Source organism: Cupressus sempervirens, chromosome 3 (assembly GCF_028749045.1).
Source record: "Cupressus sempervirens isolate cs-2001-9-10 chromosome 3, ASM2874904v1, whole genome shotgun sequence".
Lineage (NCBI taxonomy): Eukaryota > Viridiplantae > Streptophyta > Pinopsida > Cupressales > Cupressaceae > Cupressus > Cupressus sempervirens.
Window position 1 is genome coordinate 893,990,685 of NC_143120.1, and position 7,695 is coordinate 893,998,379.

The 7,695-nt window shown below is 33.1% G+C and overlaps 1 long non-coding RNA gene across 1 annotated transcript; it reads left to right on the top strand.

Moving 5' to 3' along the window:
• Positions 1–1,381: 1,381 nt before the first annotated feature.
• Positions 1,382–1,911, top strand: LOC149569676 (uncharacterized). The gene is made up of 2 exons (XR_016361761.1): positions 1,382–1,608; positions 1,698–1,911. It is a non-coding gene; the product is annotated as an uncharacterized LOC149569676 (long non-coding RNA).
• The last annotated feature ends 5,784 nt before the right edge of the window (positions 1,912–7,695 follow it).

Below are 7,695 nucleotides of genomic sequence, written 5' to 3' on the forward strand. Positions count from 1 at the left end.
ATAGTTCAGGTTCCCTTTTACTTTTTCTTCCCATTATTATGCTATTAGTATGTGGTTAAATTATCTATTATTGACAATGAAATTATAAAGGAAGAAAGGTTTAGTTGCTATTTGACATGGTAAATTATTCATAGATAGAAAAGATGTAGTCGGCTTTCAAATCTATTTTGATATAAACTAGCAATACGCCTAGTTTTTTTTTTTTTATAGATATACACTTGTACAGTTCTAATACGGTGAAGGAACAAAACTTAAACATTGAAATACAATTTTTTTTCCATCATTCAAAAAATCTTGCAAGTTATCTAAAACTTTTAGATTTGTAAGAAGTATTATAAGATTTGAGCCTAAAATCAATGCCACTCCATCAATCTTTAGAGAGCTATATGCAAAACAAATTTTCCAGCATAAATCGATGCACAACAATAGATTATGGGTTTATGACCGCTGTTGTCGATCATCTAATAGCTCACAATCTCACCACACAACAGCCAGTAAAGGTGCTAAACTTCATAATTCCTTTATAAATATTGTTTTATTTTTTGGTTCCTAACCGTTTACATAATATACAAGAAAATCTTACACTTATAATTCCTCCGTGTTCACATCATTTTTTTCTTCAAGCTGGGTATGATTTCTCCACACCTGTGGCTTTGTGTGTGTGTGTGTGTGTGTGTGTGTGTGTGTGTGTGTGTGTGTCTATATATATATATATATATATATATATATATATATATATATATATATATATATATATATATATATATATATATATATATATATATATATATATATATATATATATATTCCTTATCTTGGTTAATAAACATAGGGACTGGGTAAATTAAATTGTTTCCTAAACTATAAATGTAATGAGATCTAAAATGAGTTTTAAAAAAGTTATATATATAAAAGATTTTAAACTTTCCTTTGGAATTGGATAGACATTTAAGATGTAAACTTCCATGATGATTAGAAGGAAGTGTAAGAAGCTAGTCAAAAGTTGATCTTTAATTTTATTTTTTTATTATCGCTTGCTGAAATGTTGCAGAACATGTATGTGTAGATAGGATAAGTATACATATTTTTATTTTATTTATTTTAATATGATATGATTAAGTTATTCATTTGACTTATCTATACTTCTTGAGGAAGAAATTTTAGTATGGGAGGGTGTTGAATGTGGGCAAAAAGGGGAGGGTAGAAATTTGAAAGTCTTATTATCCTTTCATTACTACCTACCAATACTTTTACATTACACTAGTTATTGGCTTGGCCAAGCTTAAAAATAGTTATGCATATGATTGAGATGCATTGGTTATTTATATTTGTTTTCCCTCTTCCACATCCTTGTGTATGTTTCTACTAGACATATGTGTAAGTAGATTAGGCTCAAAAGCTACACTAGATCTTTTCGATCCAATTGTGTTGAGTTTTTAGCCTTCTCATGCCAGGTTCACGTAGTTCTCGTTAACTAGAGAACCTCGGGGAGCTAACCACTCCATGGTTGGGCCGTAAAAGTGCCTAGACCACTCTTCTATCTCATGATAGTAGATGGACATAATTTTGATGGCTTGGAGATGAGATTACATGCATATGGACACTAAGGTTTGATGACATGTTATTTTACATGTTTTATGATATATATGCTTTATATCATATCATGTACTAAAGATACATTCATGTTTGACCTGTAGGTTGACATAGTTTTGATAGAAGATGTTATATTCATATGATTCATTTCCAACATTTGTACTTTTCTTTGTATATGGTATCGATATGTGGTCATCTTTGCATTATCAAGTGTATTTAGAGAGATTGGTGATATGTAATAATGATTGTGATTCCAGTTATTCTCAATTATTTGTTGATATGTATAGATTTTCCATCTAAGAAATGGAAATTTAATTATATAGTTATGTGAATAAAATTGACTTTTGACTTTTCAAATTTTATATATTTTCGCATTTATTTTCGCATCTTGAGGTTTTTTTGCATATATGGAAAATGTTGTGGTTTTTGGTTCTTACACTTGTGGAGATCAAGTTGTCATGTTGGGTTATCAGGTAATCCAATCATGTAGTGGGAGTGTTTGATAATTGATCTTTGTTAGTGCTCTTGGTATTGAGTATATTGGTTGATTGACCATAGAGATGCTCTTGAAAACTAAGAGGCTTGGATGAGGCTACGATTCTCTTGCATTAAAGGACATTTTTTTAGATGGTTTCTCTTTAGAGGTTTTAGCATGGAGTCTTAGGATCTTATACCTATGGATGGATGTGAGTTTATCACAGACCTAGTAGAGATTGTTCTTGTAGAAGAGTCATTGTCATGACTTGATGTATCCTAGAAGAGCATTCTCACTCCCAACTCTTGGTCTACTCAACATTTTTTCTCCTTGTACATTTGAGTTTAGGAGATGGTTTAAGATGGTTCCTAGTTTTTGAATGTTTGGGTGTTGTAAATTCTCTCATATGGGGAGGTAAAGGAGAACATACTTGAAACAACTAGGAACTTGGTTGTGTTGGTAAAAGGATGAGTTACAGTTTGCATAGGGGCATATGCACCAAGATGGTGTCCAAAAAAGTGGACACCATGAAAAAATAGTCAAAAGTACACATAACGCAATCACATTATGTGTACTTTTGATCAAATTTCAAAATTGGCCTTAGCTTGATACAAACCAAGGAAGAAACATTAAAAAATTTGAACTTTTATGTAATGTGATCGGGTTATAAACACGATCGCATTATGATTAAAAAATTGTAATCATGTTTTTAAGAACTAGAAGCATTGCTTCTAGTTCTCCATAACCCCATAACCCCATTGGGTTATGAAGAACTAGAAGCAATGAGAGTGAGATATATAGAGAGAGGGGAGGTGAAGGATATGAAATGGAGGAGTGAGAGATAAAGGGGGAAATGGAGAGAGAGAGAGAGAGAGAGAGAGAGAGAGAGAGAGAGAGAGAGAGAGAGAGAGAGAGAGAGAGAGAGAGAGAGATGGGGAATGATAGAGTTCATATTGCTTTGAGGATAACTCCACAATACTTGTCACTTCTCTATTTGATTTTATTTTTGAGTGCATCTGCATTGGAGACCTTCTATCACTTCTTGATATACTAGTAGATGGTGAGCATTCATCATCATCATCATCTAACATAGGTTCACATGCATATCTTACTTCTTTCCTTTGTTTCTTTCCCCTTTCTATCTCTTCTGGTCATTATATGTAACTTCTATCATGGGTCCAAGAAGCTCTTCCAACTCTTTTCTACTAACCAAGTAGGCTTTGTCTCTGAATCCCAATTAATTGGTTAATAGTTTCATTCTTAACATAGTTCATAGAGTGATCCTACAATAATGGGTTCCACTTTTTGACCAATTTTGACACTAAAATCAATATTTTTGCAACAAACATCACGTTCAGGTGACTATATCTCCAAAACTAAAATAATTTCAAGCTGACATAAACTAGTGATTTTGAGTACTTTGTTCCTACTTTGTAACTATATTTTTTAATCTAAAAAAAAAATTATTTATGTTAATTTTTTTTATCTCCTCCAAAAAGTGGTACATAATAAAATTCAATATTTTAAAAAGTGATAGTCTGTTTGACACACATAACATTTTTTTCTAGAAATGATAATGAAGTAATTCTTTTGATGTTAGATTTATAACATCAATATCCAGAGGATGCATTTAGTTTGATTTATTTTGGTTGAATATTGTATAGTTTATGAAGTTTTGAAGTGACATGAACCGTAATTCAGACATACATTCCATTTGACACAGATAATTTGAAGTCAATTTATCATAAACCAATTTTTTTTTTGAATAGAAAGGTATCTCAATAAGCTAGTTCCTCCATATTTTTCAAAAAAAAAGTTGACCTAATTTACTAATTTTCCCAAGGTGTCAAAGTCAGTTGATGTTTAATCGATAATGAACCTATAATGAGTTAAACTCATATTTGAAAGTCTTAATGATTAAAATATGTATTAAAATTATAGTCGTTGGAAAGCTTGCTCTGAGCAACACATTTTGATATTTTTTATTTTATAGTAGGAGATCATTTTCTTGCAATTATGGAAGTCAAAAGAGCAAAAAAAAAAGAAAAAAAGAAAAAAAGGGTAAAAATTTTCTAATTTCGCATGTTCGCCCGAACATGGCATTTGCGCGAACATGCTTAGCATGTTCACGCAAACGTATGTTCAGGAAAACATGCCTCTAAAATATTCTAACTACCGAAAAAATTTAGTCCCATGTTCGGGTGAACATGTGGAATGTCAACGTGTTCGTGCGAACAGCCTAAAAAATAAAAAAAGTTGTCATTTGTAAAGCTATTTTCCATTTGTAACACTATTTTCCATCAACCTGATGAGTGGTGCATTATCCATCTTTGTCATGAATTTCGTTCGCAAAATTGAAGGCATCAATTTGGTAAAAAAATTGTACATCTAAATTATTTATTTATTTCTTTCATTAGTAAATTTGTTTAATGGATACATTGAAGTTAAATTAAAAATTAGTAACACATTAATGGTGTTAAGAAATGTATATATTTATTGTGTTACTAATGGTCTCCTTGTAGCATGTGGCAATCGTGGGATGAAGACATAATCATAATAAACTACTAATGCTTGCTTTGTAGGACGTTGTTGAAGACCATTGTGTGTTTTTCAAAATCATTTGTGTGGATTTATTAGATTAAATAACACTTCATTTGATGCTTAAAATGAACTTTTTATTTTCTATCTGGTGTTTCTATAGTGTTTAAATCCCTAAGAGTTGCATTGGACGTATCCTCTCCCCTCGCCATTCGTGGATCTTGGGTGTAAGAGAAATCCATGTAACTTCTATAGAAGGCCTACCTTGGACCAAGATACTTGATATTGGGTATGCCAGGGGATGACCTCAGAGTGGTAATGGGCCAAAAGCTAGGTCAACGTTCCAGCTGCTATATAAAACTCGATTACGGTGAAAGCTGTGTCGGCAATATTGTTGAGTGATAGCTCTCCTCCAGTACCCTTATGGTGTGTCAAACCCCAGTTCTCGGGGCTAGGAGACCCTCTGAGGAAGTTTATCACTCACTTGCTGGATGGAATGCCCTTACTAAAAACCATGTTTTAGTGGCCAAAATCCTTTCTATCCACTGGCTTAAGGGGTCACCCATGCCTGTGAAGAAATCCTACATTCTCGTGGTCCTTAGTAGAGAAAATAGTCCCTTGGGAAGTCATGCCCCTTGTGACGTGAATCTTGGTAGCCTCGAGAAGTGAGGGCACTATAAGGGGGAGTCTATGGTGCCAAGGTCCTAAGTTGTCTTCTTTGGATAAGGGCGATTGAACTTTGGTTCAAGTAGGAATTTAGTGGATACAATCCTAAAGCCTAGGTTGTGGTGTGATTTTTCACTTTTAACAATAGCTATTCTTGTCTTAATGTGTCTTGCGTGTGTGTAAAACATAATCAAGATAAAAGCCAACATTCAAATTTACACCTTAGAAACTTGCAAAACCTTGTCAAAACATCAAACATTGTCAAAACCTTGTCAAGATTTCACCTAAGTTCAAAAAACCTTACATATACCTCTATCATTAGCATAATTATATTCCTAAATGTCATTTTTGACTTACTTTAGTGGTATATCCCCCTCATATTACATTGTTCAAACCCTAGCATCATTTTCACTATCAAACTCTATCAAATTGTCCATCAACCAACTTGTCTTCTTGATCACCTATCCTCATTTTGTATAGCCTAAACGTCATTATCAACCTTAGGAAACCATCCCTTGCATAGTCCACTTTGTGTATACCTACCTTTAGCACCCTTACCAAGTCCAAAACATAACCCTAACTTTCATTTTGCATATCATAATCTTCATCTTGCATACCTTCAAAATGACACCTTGCATTTGCACTTGCATAACATCCCTAGGACATTTTCACTTTTCTTATCAAAACCCTATGTCATTTAGCATTTCCTCACATTGCATAACATCCCTAAACACTTAAAAATTCCAAAAACACTCATATCTTGCATACCCACATCTTAATTATCAAGTTTTGACCTCTTTTACCAACTACAACCCTATTTTACCAACTGCACACTTCATGGGCATAGTTGGTAGTTTTAGGGTGCAATTGATAGTTTTAGGGCACACCTGGTAATTAGGTGTTTCATTCTAGGTTCCAGAACCCTAATCTACACTTCCACACCTTGCATTGCATCCCAAGACCTTAGGAAACACTAGATAAATCACTCAAAACACTCAAAATTTGCATTTTAGGCACCTTGCAACCCTGTTTTACCAACTGCAACCCTTTTTTATCAACTGCACACTTCAAGTGCATAGTTGGTAGTCTAGGTGCACACTTGGGAGGCATAAAGTTCATTTAAGTTTCCCTCCAGTGCATCTGCATTCTGAAGTATCATGCTAGCACTCATTAGGACACAACCTTTGGAGTTGTCAAATGCAATAATGACACCTATAAGGTATCATCAAGAATCAACCATTGAAATCCTCCAAGGTACATTTGAAGACATCAATGTTAATCCTTTGTTTGACGAGATACCACCAATTCCTAAATATCTCAAAAGGATGTTAAGACTTGATTTTAGGACTCACATCATTTGGAGCTACATCATTTGGAGAAGAAAGAAGGATATGAGTGCTATAACCGAAAGAGGGGATTTCTAACATTATGTTTGTTATTTTGATAACTGATGCCATTGTCTTTTATGCAACAATTTATTCTTGAAAAAATAGATTGATATTTTTTCATAAAATGAAAAGCAATTTATTTTTTAGGAGAAACATTCTAGTATTCATACCATGTTATTTGTTTGTGATTCAATGATGGCTTAAGAAGGATTTGGTGCTTTGCCACTTGTAAAGAATGTGAATCATAGATTTTAGTCATATAATTCAAATAATATTTATTCTTTGTTACAGATGACTGCATTCTATTGGTTTCTATCAAATAATTTAAAAGTACCAACAATGACAGACAAATCTATACAGTGATTTTTTTATCTAGTTATTGTGCGAAATTTATCTTGAGGCAAGGGATAAATTATTATTATTTTTATTTTATAATGGGAAACAAGAAAGGAAGGAAAAAAAAATATGCAAGGAAAAGATCTGATGAAGCAGAACAAAGAAATATTCAGAAGATTGAGGCATGTTATCATCGAATTAAACAAGGTGAAGGAAATGTTGAAGAAGACTCAATAGAAGTAGAAGTAGTGCATATGGGAGAGAGATTAGGAACACTCCCTATAGAATCTCAAACAATGAATGTTGAAGAAGGTTCAAGATCAGTCCCTATAGAGGTTCAAATAACAGAAGTCAAAGAAGGGTCAGAATCTTTTCCTGTTGAATCTCAAACAATGGATGTTGGAGAAGGCTCAAGATCGGTCCTTGTAGAAATTCCAGTAACAAAAAATAGAGAAGGGTCGAGATCAGGTGCAGGAACTAGTATGGATGAACTCTTAAATATTGTCCAATCTATAATGTATGATATTTCTCATAAGAATTTAGATCATTTTCTTAAAATGGATGTAGATAAATTGAGAAAACTTGCAGCTAGTGTTCAAGCATTAAGTTTGTCTAAGAGAAGGTCAATGAAGAAGAATATAAGAGAAATTATGACTCAATTTGATAACACTAAAACACTTGAACAAGCTCAGTTTCTTT